The sequence below is a fragment of the Pholcus phalangioides genome, unplaced genomic scaffold (genome assembly GCF_987345545.1).
Source record: "Pholcus phalangioides strain wild (caught in Gottingen) unplaced genomic scaffold, Ppha-v1.0 ptg000011l_1, whole genome shotgun sequence".
Taxonomy (NCBI): Eukaryota; Metazoa; Arthropoda; class Arachnida; order Araneae; family Pholcidae; genus Pholcus; species Pholcus phalangioides.
The window spans coordinates 22,377,601-22,393,648 of NW_028301604.1; the positions used below are offsets into that span (position 1 = coordinate 22,377,601).

At 34.9% G+C, this 16,048-nt stretch overlaps 1 long non-coding RNA gene across 1 annotated transcript; it reads right to left on the minus strand.

Moving 5' to 3' along the window:
• Nucleotides 1-248: 248 nt before the first annotated feature.
• LOC149080226 (uncharacterized) lies at nucleotides 249-15,839 on the minus strand. Its single transcript, XR_016193496.1, has 3 exons — nucleotides 15,447-15,839; nucleotides 3,029-3,090; nucleotides 249-700 (listed from the first exon to the last, which is right to left on the minus strand). It is a non-coding gene; the product is annotated as an uncharacterized LOC149080226 (long non-coding RNA).
• Nucleotides 15,840-16,048: the final 209 nt, after the last annotated feature.

Genomic DNA, 16,048 nt, shown 5'->3' on the forward strand with positions numbered 1-16,048 from the left:
ATTACGCCCCTGTTTTCATGGCAGAGAAATATGAATTTGAACATTGTGAAAGCAAAGAAATTTAACAAGTCGTTGGTGTATGTTTTGTCGTCATGGGTTATTTTTTGTAACTCAGTATGCATATATGTGATTATTTTATATAAGCTGTGATATTTCAACAAGAATTCAAGGGGGAAGGGAGTGGAGGCTATTAATCAAGAATATAAAGGTCGCAAATGACAACAGTATTTCAATTTATTATGCATCATTTTCTTGTGCCAAGTAATGTGTCCATACAGCGAAGTGTTTTTTTGTCGATGACTTCCTTGTCTCCCAACAAACCAATCATGAAACTTCGAACACCTTTTAATGATAGTAATTCTGAGAAAAATAATGTTTTTGAACCACAATCAACAAAATGATTTAAATCATTAACATTTTTCAAAAAATCTACTTGAAATACCTTTAAGTGTTTCTGAGTATCAAAATGAGCAAATGAACGAGTTTCAGGGTCTCATCATATATAATGTTTACCAAATTTGTAACTATTTTCCCGCTCACATGCAGTATCAGTTTGTACGCTACTTAGACAACAAATTGAATATATAAATCAAAACATAAAAACAACTTCAAGTGCATAATTGACTAACTAACATCGCAACTGGTGGCATTTTCCTCCTCGCTTCGTTTCCAGTACATGAAGTCGCAAACCTCTGACACACTTGAAATGACAAAAAAAAAATTAAAACATGATACCAAACAAATGATCAAATTCTTAAACTTTGAGTGATTTTTTTAATTTTATGAGCAGTTTCTGGTTTGGGAAAAGACAATTTAATAAGAATTTATATTTCTCAATCTTTAAACACGTTTTTCTCAAAATGTGTTTTTTGACCATTGCACACATGATATCTCACGAGCTAATTTTCAAGAGACTGAAATTTGGTAGGAATGTGCGCCTTTTTGCTAAGTGCATAGAATGAACCTCAATGGTGTTGATGCATTCAAACTTAAAATTTTTAAAAATATATAAAAACTAGCTGATACCCGGCGACGTTGCCCGCCCTGTAAAAAATTTACATATACATAGCTTATTAATTATTTCTTAAGCAAAATATTTCTGCATTAAGTAAGAAAAAATTACTTTCATTGTTAAATATTTTAATTAAAAACTTCAGGCAATCGCTTGTGGATACACAATATTTTTGTTTGTCCATCTGGTGTGTAGATGTACAAATTTTTGCTATTACCAACACGTGAACAGGTGACGAAAAGGTGTCCGTGTGAAAAACAGGGCTCAAGTAAGTTGATACCTGCCACTGCTAACGACTGGCCTTGCGCTTTGTTGATTGTCATGGCAAAAGCTAAATGAATCGGGAACTGTGATCGCTTGAAAGTGAATGGCATTTCTTCAGTGATAATTGGGATATATGGAACGAAGACGTCTTCTCTCCTTTGGCACATCCAGTTAGAATCGTCGCTTCAATGATGCAATTGTGCAATTTCTTCACGCAGAGTCTGGTGCCATTGCAGAGTCTCGGTGTGTCCAAATTTCTTAAAAGCATTATAGGTGCTCCGACTTTGAGGGTCAAATTGTGTGGTGGCACACCCGGAATATCCAAAGGAGTTCAGAAATTCTGCAGGATGCAGAACTAAATGTCTGCGCTGTGTCTGTGACAGTATCAACCGATTTGTAAGATGTGGAGTCTCCTGGAATAATTTTTAGGATTTTTTCGTTGATCTTGTTCACACCGTCATTTTTCGGTGCCAGAATCGCTCTCAGAAAGCCACTCATGGTTTTGGTCATTTTGTTGAACTTTTGGGAAGACTTTGTCTGCAAGTTCTTGAACTGAGTTTAACAACTGGCAAAATCCATTTGGGAACGTAATCGGTCCAGTGCTTGGGTCTACTGGTTGGTCAAATGATGTGAAAATGATAGCAGTGCTGAGTCATTTTGCAGTTGAACTCGCATGTTGGTGGATAATGATAATTTTTTAACTTCGTGCCAGAGTGTTGATGATTTGAGGGAAGCATTGAGTTCATCAGTTGCCGTTGAACATTTTTACTCCCAGTTTTGTCAGCGTAGTTGTTGTTCTCTGTTGTTAGCGACGTCATACGTCCAGCTTGTGCAGCGAATATTATTCAAAAGCCTTTTACGCATTTTTTAAATTGAAACTATACCTATACGATGGGCGGTTGATGAGATAAAGGCCGCATTATCACTTACAAGATTACAGGACAACCTGTATATAGGCTAACAGAAATACCCGGCGCTTCCCGGGTTTTCTGCAATTAAATTGGAAAAGTGACAAACCGTTATAAAAGAATAAACTGTTATAATAACAGAATTAAAGGTGTGACAAACCATTGTAAAGGCATATATTCCCGTCTGAAACGCATTGTTGGAAACCACGGTAACCAAAGTAAACGTTCCGAAAGTGATTGTTGAGGCCCCAAAACCATTGTTGCCCGACAGTTTTTTGCCCATTTCGGGCATTTGCCCAGCTCTGACGAACTTTTAAAGTAGCCTACGGTTCAATCTCGGACCTGTTTGGTATATATGCAAAATCTGGCGACGATCGGTCTAAAACTGTAGATTTGTATAAAGAGCATACATACATACATACATACTTTCACATTTATATATACGATTGAATTTTTAGTTTTGAATTTTTAAAAATACTTTCAATTAACATATCTTCAAATGGCTGCTTCCTTTTATTAAATGGTTGATTCTAAACACAAAAAAAAACTTTTGTTAAAAATATTTATAAATGAAGATGAAATCGCGCGCGTAGCGAGGATATGTGTTGATACCTCACATACCCTCGAAAAAGGGTAAATACATACTCCTCACATACTCCCAAAAATTTTGGCAATATTTTTCTCAATTTCATTTCAAATTACATAAAAACCTCAATACTTTTTTAAAATTTGAAGCAAGTTCAGTAAAGAATAGAAACCACAAAAACTCTTTAAGATATGTACACAAATTTGAAAAAAAGATGCCGTCTATATGATTTTTAATGGAGTTTTGAACAAATGTTACTTTTTTGGCAAATTTTCCCATGTTCAACAGTCTTGTGCCTCCTTTATACCTTGTGTTGAGATCTAGATAAAAATACAGAATAATTCATACAATGAAACAATTAAAATAGAACCTGGAAATAAAAGAGACAAGTTGAAATAACATTGTGATTGCTTAAAATATAATCATTAAAGTAATCTAAATTAGGTGCAAACAAAAACAGCTCACGACCAAAAAATTATCGTAAATTTCATTTGAATTTTTAATATATATAGGGGAAGAAGTATGCTTTGTACATTTGGCTTGTAATATTGGTCCTAAGCGATGTTTTTTTACAGAGCAGGTACATTAACCTTGTGCTTGATGTGCTAAATTTCGAGATCGCGAGGTTTTAATCGACACTCCGGGGGTTCTCTTCTTGTGATACTGGACATGAATGGTGACAAACAGCTCAAAAGAAGTTGAAGAGCGTTACGGAATGAATTTAAAGTGTTCTAGCGTATTTTGAGGTAACTATTATTATTCAAAAATGATTGAAAATGCACCCCACACACACACACCACAGTAATTCTACTCATAGTATGATTACCTTCGTCAAGAAATCCATTCACAATAGGCCTATAACAAACTAATTCTTGATCATTTCCGTACATACTTGGCGTACGCGCGTGTTACAAAAGGTTTTGAAGAACTCTTCTTCACAAGCTTTTTCACTGCTTTTGATACACATTTTCGGGGATTTATCACCATTCTTGTAGATCTAAGAGCCATTATAGAAAGTTTTTCTCAGCCGAGGACAAACGTAAGTGTTTAGTCGACTTGAAATCAGCTCTGATCTGGCCAATTCAAATTTTGCATGCAGAGACCAGGTCTGAACATACATGTGGTGAATGTTGGAAAACATGGTTCTGTTCCAAAGTAGCATATTGCTACATGGTAAGAAGTCCGCAATTATGCAAAACGTTTAGTTACTTTTCAGAGTTCGTGGATGAAGACCAAAATCTGTCTTTCTCAGAAGAAACGGCCGAGAACATAACTCAGGTATGTTATTTTTCCAATGTGTCTTATAATACTTTTGGTAACGCAGTGTCGTACTTACACTGTGTTGCATAAATTGATGATTAAGTGATTGCACAAAATTACAAAATTCTTTTGTGCAAAGTAGCCTATAAGATATCATCGAAGCATGGTAAAAAAAACATGAGGACTTCGCAAAAAGTTTCGAGCTGTCAGCATCTTTTTTGGGGTAAATCATAGAATTATCTGTTGGATAAAGTCATACATCGCAGAAGCTATAAGTCATTAGGATTTGCTCGTGACTTCAACGACATTGTTCATTTTTTCTGCAATGTGCATTTTTTAATAATGTGTTTATAGACGAAATTTCATACAGTTTGGTTTCGATTTTGTAGATTCTTTTCATAATGCGACTCAAAAGTTCATAAATAACTGACTTCATTGTTATTTTTAATGTATTATGTATTCATCCGTTAATTTACCGTCGCATTAAACATTTTCATTTCGTGGCAATCGTTGCATTGATAGACAATAATTTCCAAGGAATATTATGAAGATATAAAACATTCAATATCGTTCGTAAACAAGTAACGGATTGAATTTCTTGAATTGGCTTCAGATGTGTAGACAAAAAGTGTTATTGCTTTTTTGGTGCAGCAAACTATCAGCCAAACCGCAGTTCGTTGATTGTCTGTGTCGATGAAAATCCACGAGACCCATGGAATTTTTCAACTCACTCGCATCCTATTGAGTAGGCTATATGTGTGAATATGTACGCTCGTGCTAGCGTCGTATTTTTGATCGGAATAGAAGGACTAACAAAGAAAAGTATAATTCTCTGTAGAATCTTTGTGTACCGGAGTGAAGGAATACATAAAAAGTAGCCTCACGAATCCCAGTCTATACATCATAATTCAAAGAGCTGCAGATCAGTTTAGTGTTCTTGTTTGTTGCAGCAAGGAATAAAAAGCAAATCAGCAAAAGAACATCTTTTGCGTAATCGTACCCGTAAAAAGCAGCTGATGGCTGCTCGCGTTTATGTGCACCTCTCAGACCTCCCAAGAAGTAAAATTTATTAGCGGAGCTTAGGAGTGACTTTTACCAATTAGTGAAATGAAACAACTGTGCAAACCGTGAATTCTTTCTAACGAGGACCAATTAGAGGCGGCCTATTTTGGGGCCTCTGCAATTCTCTGTCAGTAGCCGGCCTTTTTTAATTGGTTCTTAAGCTTTTTCCCGCACGCGCCTACGATTGGTCGCCACAGCTGGAGGGGTCATGCTAACTTTATGAATTAGATTTAAATATAAAGACGCTCGAATCTGTGGGAGCCTATCATTAGCAAATCGGTGGGGACACAGAGCGGCAGGTAGGGCTCATCACTTATGACGATTTTATGTTTCTTTGTGGGTGTGGTGAGCTTTACGGATCGGGCTCTTACAAATTTGTTCTTTCTTTTATTACGAATATTATTTCTCGGTTTTATTACAATCTCGACCTTTGGCTCGATTAAAGCAGCGATAAAAAAATTACTTTAACGCATGTTGATCTCGTTTAATTTCAAGCATCATTTGATTGTAAATAACGGAACGTTAATTCTTTTTACCTTCGCGGAACAGAGCTTTGAAGCAGCAGAATCACAGTTTATCCTAAGACTAAAATGGAACTTGGTGCAAGTGTAAGACATAGTGGTGTACGTGGTAATAAATAATTGGCACGATGTAATTCAACTCCGAAATATACAATGTTCTAGCGTTTTGATGCAAAATGGATTAGTCCCAAAGCTTTGCTTGGTTTTTAGAGCTTTTAGGATCCGAGTATCATATCACGAAACAGAACTCAACGTAAAATGGGTAGGCTACTTATCGATTTCAGAACGGCTTGATTAAACAAAAATATCAGGCTTATTATGAAATTATCATCCCTCAAACTTTAGTTTAATTTTGTGTATATTATAAAAAAATATAGATTAATGCATTGAACTCTTCTGCAGTTCAATTCTCTTTTTAAGAAATATGAATCCAAAGAACACCACTTGCTTGCAGATAATATGTCAATATTTGACAAAGTTCTCAACTAATTACACGAGATTCCATATCTACTATTATAAAATATAGGTGTAGCTCGACTTTCATTTATTTTGATTTTTTTAGTTACATTTTCTGCGCTCCTAATGGGAAAAAAGAAAGGGGGAGGATCATCCTACGCACTTCTAGAGCACGAGGTTCCTATAATAAGATTGGGCGTACCCCTTATTTCAGTGTATGAAAAATTACCAACTGTGTTTTCCAATGATAGTAAAGAGGACGATTGGTTGCTAGCCACTGAAATAAAGACAATCTCCGTACAACTCATGGGTAGAGCTAGCTTTGATTCGGCCTATTTAAGGATGTAAATGATGTGTTATGTCAAACAACTGCTCACGCGAGGACTCAATCTAAAATACAAGAATTGAAATCTCATTCTTTTTCCTTCCCCCACTTATTAATACAGTAAAAGGGAACAAATACGATTCAAAATTTGCAGTTAAAAATACATTTCTTCATTATAAAAGTAATGTTATCAGTAATTCCTACCTACCATATATCTACGATAAATTTTTAGTATCTAAAACATTTTTGTTTTAATAAGAGAGGATGTATAATGTACAAATTACTTTATCAATACATTCGTAAAGTGATCTGAAAACAACGAAGAAACATCCGTCTAAATAATCATGTGTTTCAGACTTTTTTCCGTATGTACTTGATCAAATCCGATTTCGATATTCTATAATACAGAATTTATACCTCGTATTACAATGTGAAAATGTGTGTGCAGCTTCTTCTTAAATTAGCGTAATGAATCAAAAAACATATTTAGTTCAAATCTGAATGGAGATATTTGAAATGTAACAATTTATGTGTTGTCATTAAATGCAGTAAAAGTCCGTAAAACGAGTATGGCTTATAACGACAATCTCAATATAACGAGTGATTTGCAGGTGATTTTCAAATAGCTAATGCAATGCTACAAAAAACATCCGCTTATGACGAGAAGTCCGTTATAACGATAATTTTTCCCGTGATTGTGAGCTGTCGTTATAATGGACTTGTATTGCACTTTCAAAATCAATAAACTTAATTAAATAAATTCAAACTTCTATTAAAAAAATTATATTTCGACGAAAGGAAATTTAAAAAAATAAAACTTGGTGTTACGACTAATATGTTGATGTGTAATAATCAAGCATTTATTCGTTTTTAATACATATTTGTTGCACCCTAATTAGAGAGGGAACGACAGTAGCAATGCACATTCCGAATTATTCCCCCACCGAAGTATGTTCGAACCAAAGTATAAATATTCGATGACTCGAACCGAAGTAGTTAGTTGTGTTGCACGTAACGACACACACGCGACTATCATGCAGACCCAAATGCTTCAAAAATAGCCTACTATATCAAATTTTCGTATGAGATATTGAGCCAGATGTTCGATAAACAGCGTGACGACTTGACTATACGACGTTCTCTTTGATACGTATTAACTTTAAACGCTTAAGTGATTACGAAGAAAGCGAATGATTACAGACATCGTGACTAATAGCTAGTTTCATTGCTAATGTATACTGATATATCAATTTATACTCACGAAAAGAAAATGATCCCTTGGTTACGTAGAATTAAGCACATTAATTTGCATGTAACTGAAATTAAGATGTAACTAACTCCTCTATTAATTAAAGTTTGATGGTAAATCCACGATCTGATACGACAACACGAAAGACGTGATCGCAATCCTTTACGTGTTGTTGCTGCATTTTTTGTATCGACTGAACAAACAAACGTTTAAACTATCTTCCTCGGGGGGAGGGGGGGGGGAAGGAGGGGGTCGAACACATCTATAAATATGTAAAGGAGTTTAATATGTGATTACTCGAGGGAGAGATTTATAATTTCCACAGCATCCTGACTGTGCTGTGATTATGTTGATGATCAGCACAAAGATTAGTTATAAGTGTATGAATATTACAAAGTGTAGAATAAGAACTCTCATTTAAATACAAACACCCCTCTTTTACCTGATGATTTTCTTTTGTCCCGACGGTGACCGCAAAAGAGAGGTTTTACTGTATATTGATATACAGGGTGGTTATAAATAAACTGACACTACTCAGTCGTACGTAGCGCCTATTCTGATGGAGATGTTTTGGTTGAACTTGATATATAGGATATATCAACCATGGGAAAAAGAAAAATTCAATATAAAATAGTTCACTTTTTTACCACCAGGTGAATAAGTGGCGCGTTTTTATCGCAGTTACCTTATTCTCATGGTCCAAATAACGTATACAGGGTGATTCAGAAAAAATGTAAAAAACTTTAAGAGGTGGTAGTACACCCAAAAACAAACAATTGTCATCAAAGAATGCATGGTCTAAACGCAAGCACGGTAGTGCGTGTTTCGAGACGGCCGCTTCGCAAACGTTAAAATGGCATTCCTGTTGAAATTTATCGGGAGAAAAAGAACTCCATGCATGCAAATGTAACCTGGGGAAAAAGAGGAAACTGTAAAACTCAAATCTGCGTCACAGTGAATAAAAGGCCCGGACGCCAGTTCTGTGAATTATTTGAGCGTGCAACCGTTCTAACAGTTGTAACGTACGGGATAATGGCGCACTTTAGTAATACTGAAAAAGCGGACATGCATCTCATTTACGGAGCTGCAAACGGAAGTACCACAGAGGCAGCACGAATGTGCGGTGAGCGTTTTCCCCACAGGTGGTTGCCCAACCCGAAAACATTTGCACGCGTGCATCGGCAGCTGTGCGAAACTGGCATGGCTAACTTCACAGGGATGGTGTCCGCGCCTTTTATTGACTGTGACGCAGATTTGCATACGGTTTCTTCTAACGTTACTAAGAACGGGCGTTACATAGGCCAGAGTAGTATCAGTTTAACTTTTCCACCTGGTGGTCAAAAATTAAACTATTTCGCATTGACTCTTTCTTTTCTCCATGGTCCATTTATCCCAGTGTTTCCCAAAGTATGCATTATTGCCCCCTGGGAGGGGGGGGGGGGAGTGATAGAAGCTACGGGTATAACATAGGATCCTGTGGGTTCGCTTGACTTGGGAGAAGTGAGAGAGATAATTTTCTGAAGGAGGTGGTGAAGATTAATTATATATAGGCTTATATATATATATTATAATTATTAATTATTAAAATTTGGAAAACTGTTTCGTAACTGATGGCAAAGTTTTAATAATTGATCATTATTTTCCACGTTGAAAGTCGATGATTAAGTTGCAATTTGTAGTCAGTTTACGGATTCAGGATAGATTAATTGGATAATTCGAATTTTGGTGAGTGACTTTGACTTTGGACCCAGTGACTTTAAACTTCGAATTAACCAAGTTCGACTGTATTTGTTACTACCAAAGCCCGAAGTACGGCTGATTCGGGAAATGACCGAGAGGTTTGGTTGAAGTTCGATTTGCAGAAATGATTCGAGCTCTGGCCGGACAATTTAAAAAGTTGCTGGAGAGCACTGATAATGTTTGATGTGCTGATGTAAGACGGTCCGGTGTGGGTGCCACATCCATTTCCTTTATCGCCAACGTGTGATGTGTACATGGCTATGTATGGTATCTGTATTGGATTAGCTCCATGTGATAATGAAAAAAAAGCGAAATTCGAGAGACACAAGACTATATAATAATATTATTAATATAGACATATAGCTTTTCTGACAAATTTCGTACGAAAAATGATTACTGCATCGTGACTGAGATATGATTTGTATCTTGTGTAAATCAATATGAAGATAACTACTATAGTGAGAGCTGTGGCTGCTCCGTGCGGTCGCAGCGCTATGGGGGCTTCGCCCGTCTAGCCACGTTCACGGTTAGTGGATGAACCCCCAAACTCCTGATAGTGCAACTCTTAAAAGCAACACAAAAGAATTAATATTAAAATATGATATTATACGATGGATGCATAATAATAAATGGTATAAAAAATACAAAAAAAGAGTTTATATAAGTACAGTATTATTTACTTATTATATATAAATTATGAGACATTATATATTATATATTATTATATTATGAGACATCGATATTCCTATTCCTCTGATCGTTAGGGTTGCCATAGGTAACGTTGCCATAATTATCACGAAAAAATGCGGCAACTTGATGACCCTGAATCATGTTTTTTTTTTTACTTTGGCCAAAGATCACCAGCCACTTCGTGAACTGGCTGGCTAAAGCCAGGAATTCGGACATTGTGCGGATCAATTTCGGGCTTTGGTAGTAACATATGTACAGTAGGCCTGTAAGTTAAGCATTATACGTTGTGATTACTTAATTCCGCTTGCTGCATTTTAGTGGCGAACCGTTGATTCTAGAGGCATACTTCTCATGCATGTTGCAAGGGGATTATATAGTTATTAAAATAAACAAATAACTTTTTATTTGACACTCTGTTCTCAAAAACCGAGTTAGAAAGTTGTTGCCCTGTCTCTCCTGAGGCCAACAAAAAAACTTCCACATTTCTAAGTGCAGTATTCGCAGAGATATTTGAATTCAAAAATCGGAGGAAATTTGGGAAGGAACAGCATAATTCAGGGAAAGAAGCACTGTTCGTTAGTTTACGCTGTTCTTTCCCAACTTTTCTCCGCCTTCAGAATTCAAAAATATCCCTGCGAATATTCCACTTAGAAACGCGGAAGTTTTTCTCAGGAGGGAGGATATTGACTCCAAGTTATTTTCAAATACCGGCTTTCAATTAAAAAAACCTGACGAAAACACCGTACCATTTTCTAACGCATTGGTTTTCTAAAAGTTGGTCCGCGTGCCACCAGAGGTGTGTACAAGAGGTTGTTATGAAGTCCACGGATTTATATTTCTCGGAACACAGCCGCTCACTATATTTTCACTCTAATTTCTGCTATTGCATAGCTCAGGTGGTCCTTCGTTCCCTCAATATTTGACCGAGGGGTCCTCCGGAAAATGTTAATTCAAAATTCAAATGTTCAAAAACACCGTTTTTACGTATCTCTTAATACAACGAATCGAAACGATACAAAATATATGAGTAGGCCCGTTAGAGGGAACTCGCTATTCTTTTTCCAATGTAACAAATATTTAATATATGTTATGTGTTAAAATTCTACGGTTGACTCAAAATAACAGTAAAAGATGAAAAAATATCAGTAAAAATGTGGAAGTTCGTTTGTTATAGTGGCAAGGGGGTGAAGAAGTATTAAAATTGAAATTTTCATCCGACCATCAATAGAACAAAAGCGAAATACTTAAATTTGCCTCTCCATTTACTATATTTAAAAAAATTACCCCGTGCAAGGCTATAGTAGGATGGGGAAACCCCCTCCCACCCTGGAATGTGAGAAAACGACTAATATACGCATAAGGATTAATATAGTCAAGTCTATTGTTCTATCACTTTGATTCCCCCCCCCCCCCCGGAAGCACCTCGATAAACCCTCTCCCCTCCCAAAAAAGAATTTACAGCTCACACAAATTTCCCAATCAAAGCTATATCACGATCAATTTTTGTCCAAATGTCACAATATGATTTTTTTCAGAACGATAAAGAGACGCAAATTTTTACTTTTTAGCATTTCTTTTATTGAGGGGTCGCAAAAAATTTCAATCTTTATATTTCCTCTAATTATTACTTTACATTGAATTTTGCTGTTTTAGCTGATATTTTTCACAATTTACTCTAATTCGGAAGAAATAAAAAACATTCTACGCCACCGTAGAATTTGTTTTTATTTCTTTCGGACACTCTTTCTGAAACACCCCGTATAATGTATATAGGCCTGTATAGGCCTGTTGTATTGATCAGTCTTTGAAAAACTTCTCTTCCTCGAGATGGGTGTCCATAAATTACAAAACCTAAATTACACAAATAAATGAGCGATTAGGTAGACATTCACTTCCGATTATCAACTTCATTAAAACCTTTATGACTTGGAAGAATACATTACTACTCATGTCTCTGATAAATAGATTATAATCATACTATTTATAGTCTACAAATACCCGTAGGCCTAATTACAGGGATTCTAAATTCTTGGGAAAAACTTTGAGAGGTGATATAAGACAATTAACTGTAGGCCTACGTATATTGTACATCTGATTCGATTTCTCTTGTGTAGTCTCTTAATCTATAATGCATCTCTAGGCCTATATACATTCTTGAATTAAAATATTAGATAAATGTAACAAGCAAACCTTATTTACAATATTATTGATTTATTAGAGAATATATTTCTAATAAATTAAAATTATTCTTCTTTATATTAAAAGAATAATTTTTAATAATAAAGATTTTATCTTCATTATTAAAGTTTATCGATTTAGGGCTTTAGGCCTACGTGTCTTATCGATTTCTGTTCTGGTACACACATTTGATTAATTTGATTAATGTTTATTTTTCATTTTCGCTCATTAACCTGGAAAAAATTATATCAATAAGAATTTCAGATAATTTATTTCCAGGGAAATATTTGAAGGCATTATAGCAATCATAAAACTAAAAACTACATATGTAAGTTGATAAGAAGGAAAAAAGAGTTAAAATAAATCAAATTCAACAAATATTTCTTTATTTTGAGCACCGCAACAATCTTGTTTGGAATTGAATATAGTCTAATGTTGAACTCCTCTCTATACAACGACACATCCATTACTACGATAAACCCCTCTATATCGATATTTTTTGGGATTTCGAAACTGCTACGACGATATTTTTTGTACTTTGCTCAAAATCATCTTCAATAACGAATTTATGAATTTTTTTTCAATGTTTGTTACTTACGTTTGTAAGCGTGGCATAGGCGTACTTGGTTGAATACGAGTTGTTTCCTGGATCCAGAAAAAAAACCGGTTACACTGTAAAAAAAGCCTTACTCGGAAATATAGTGAAACCTCGCTATAACGACATCGAGAAATCCCTTTACAACGATGTATATATTTTTTGAAATCTTGTTTGGAATAGCATATAGTCTAATTAAAAAAACTTTTTTCGATACAACGACATTTTCATTAATACGATAAGCCCCTCTGTATCGATATTTTTTCAAATTTCGAAACTGATACAACGACATTTCTTGTATTTTGTTCAAAATCATCTTCAATATATTTTTAAAGTCCTCACCAGTTTTGTTCTTTCCAGGGTGTCTGATAGCATCGGTATTTTGCACTATCTATCCGTTAAATCGAGAAGCTACCCATACTTAGTATAAGACAACCATAAGTATTCTTTATGGGCATTGTATAGTATTTTATCATGTGTATATATTGATTATAATTTTTTTAATTGCATTTTTAATTGGGTTGCTATATTTTTTGGAAATATATGACATCCATATTTATGGGCATCTTTTCTCAGCCACCTCGTCGGGCATTTTGCCTGTTGTGGTGTTGTATTTGTATTTGTATTAAAAGTGTTAATAGAATCGCAGTAAAGTTACTTTCTACGTATAACAGAAAGTATTGTGAGTTAATCTACTTATGAATTACTTTGCAACTGAATTATATTAATCAACTAATCAATTACAACTTTCCGCTGTGAATAAATGCTCGCAAATACATTTTATGGTGATACTAACAACGCCAATTCCGAAGACATAACAGCAATTTTGCTGTTTATGTTTTTGAACATAAATCTGGTGGCGCCTGATGCTAATGCTACCTGTCGATAAACGATAACCTTTCTACAATGATCTTTTTTTTTTTGGTTCGTAGAGAATCGTTTTATCGAGGTCTCACTATAATAGAATTCAAAAATGACACTACGTTTTAGATTCTCTTGTTAAACTAGAGAAAAAAAAGAAACGATTATTAATGTTGTATAAACGAAGTTCCTCTTTTTATCGACGTTAACAAATATTTGAAATAAAATGCATTAAAAATTAAAAATGTTGAACAAAAATAGAGTACTAAGAAACGAGGGAAACAATGATAATTTTATTATCGTGAAACTCCTCCCACTTGGAAAGGAGCAAGCACTTAATGATTTGCTGTCATCATAAAAAGGCATGACGAAATGTCGAATGTTAGAATTATAGCTCAAGCGAAGAAGAAAGAATTACAAGCACTCATATCCCAGATTTTCTTTTATCTAACAATGAAAAGCCGCATAAAATGTACGTAACATTGAAAATAAAAAGGGAGAGAGAGAGAGAGAGGATTTAAATGATTGTGACAACACACAGTTGACAGAAGAAGGAAATAAATGTGTGGCGGATAAAGAGCGTGTTCTCAGTATAAAGACGAGTGAGTGGAAGCATCGGACTTGAACCAACAACCGGATGTACGATTCCAAAGTACCACCAACAGCAAACGTCTTGTTTACAAGTCCAGGTGTGGAGTGTGGAGATGTGCCTTGGCATCATACCTCATCATGCCTCAATCATACAGGACCACCCAACGATTACGTTTCGCTTATTATCTCTAGCTGGAAATAGCTCTTCTCTTTCTCTCCCTAGCACAAATTTCGGTTTTTAACCTCCTCTTATAAAGTGCTTGGATAAGTGGCAGGTGGTGGTGTCTGGATAAACAGTTTAATCTGATAGTTCAGGTGTTGAAATGAAGAACGACTTTCTCTCATTGGTATGCCAATGACATCCCTTGTTGATTTCAAATGGCACCCATGAGAAAATCTCAAAGGAAAGAAGAATATCAACACGGGAGAAAACGCTTTCTGATTGCTAAAAAAGTATAATAGTGCAGGAGAATAAAATATTATATATGCAATAAAATTGCACTCATTTTAATTTGGACAGTATTCCCCAGTAGAGTAGGAAATTTTTTTAACAATTTTGGAAATCGAAAGTGTGACAGTATCTTCGGGATACATACAATATTAGACATAAGCTAATCGCATATGCTGCATCTTTTTATCGTATGAAATCTGTTTCCCAATCAGAATAGTTGTATTTTTTTCATCGCGCTCCTTTTTTTTACGATTTATTTCAATCTGACTATTTCTTCCTATTTTCATAAGAAACGTCTCCCTCATATTCATTTTCAAATTTCAGTATTGAAGGATTTCCACTCAAACTAATATCATTATTGAGGATGAGATTTAATCGTAACATTTTTCATCTTAAATTTAGGAGAGCCAACAGGACCTAAATCACAGCCACCTAGCTGGGTCTCTGGCCTGTTGTGGCTGTTGAATATTGTACTGTGTGGTATTGTATTAACCACGTGATTTTTCGTACACAATTTCTGTATAATTACATAGCTTTTTGCATGAAATAAGCGGAAAAATATATAATATGTGTTTGTTATGACAATTCAATACTCAAAATTTAAGGTGGAACTTCAAGTTTTGAAACATTTAGATAACGATAAATAAAAAGGTATAAATAGCCTAATAATATCGAATAAACTCAACGTTTCACTTACACAAGTGACGAGCATCTTCAGGAATCAGTGCTCAAATGCTAATCACTCTTCACTTCATTAAAATGTTGCGCACGACCCTTTCCACGATGGTCCGAAAAAAGCCCGAACTCTTTTCTTCATAATAAATATTTTAAATTATATCTTTTTCTTTGATTGAAGCGATGAAATCCAATATGCAACCGGGTACACTTTATGTCTAGGTTCAAGTTTATGCATCAAATTAGTATCAATCAGGTCCTAAAAAATAATAAGGGAATATAAAGAACAAGAGCGGTATAGAGACGATAAAATTTTCGATCAAAAATAAAAAATACATACATAAACTTTAATAATAATAATAAAAAGACATAAACTTTAAGAAATCAATACATTTGAAAAAGTTCACTTTTTAAGTTTACGCTTTACATTCCCATAATTAGAAGTCGTCACACGATTGTACTTAATTATTTTATGCGCCTTCACAACTTAATGTTTTGTCAGTATATTTAGTAAAATCTGTATTAATTAAAAAATTCATCGATGCTTTTATCCCCAAAATATCTGGGCAATTTATGTTTTTCCTCTCTCGGTGCAAAAAGAGGTAGGTCATTACAAATCATTAT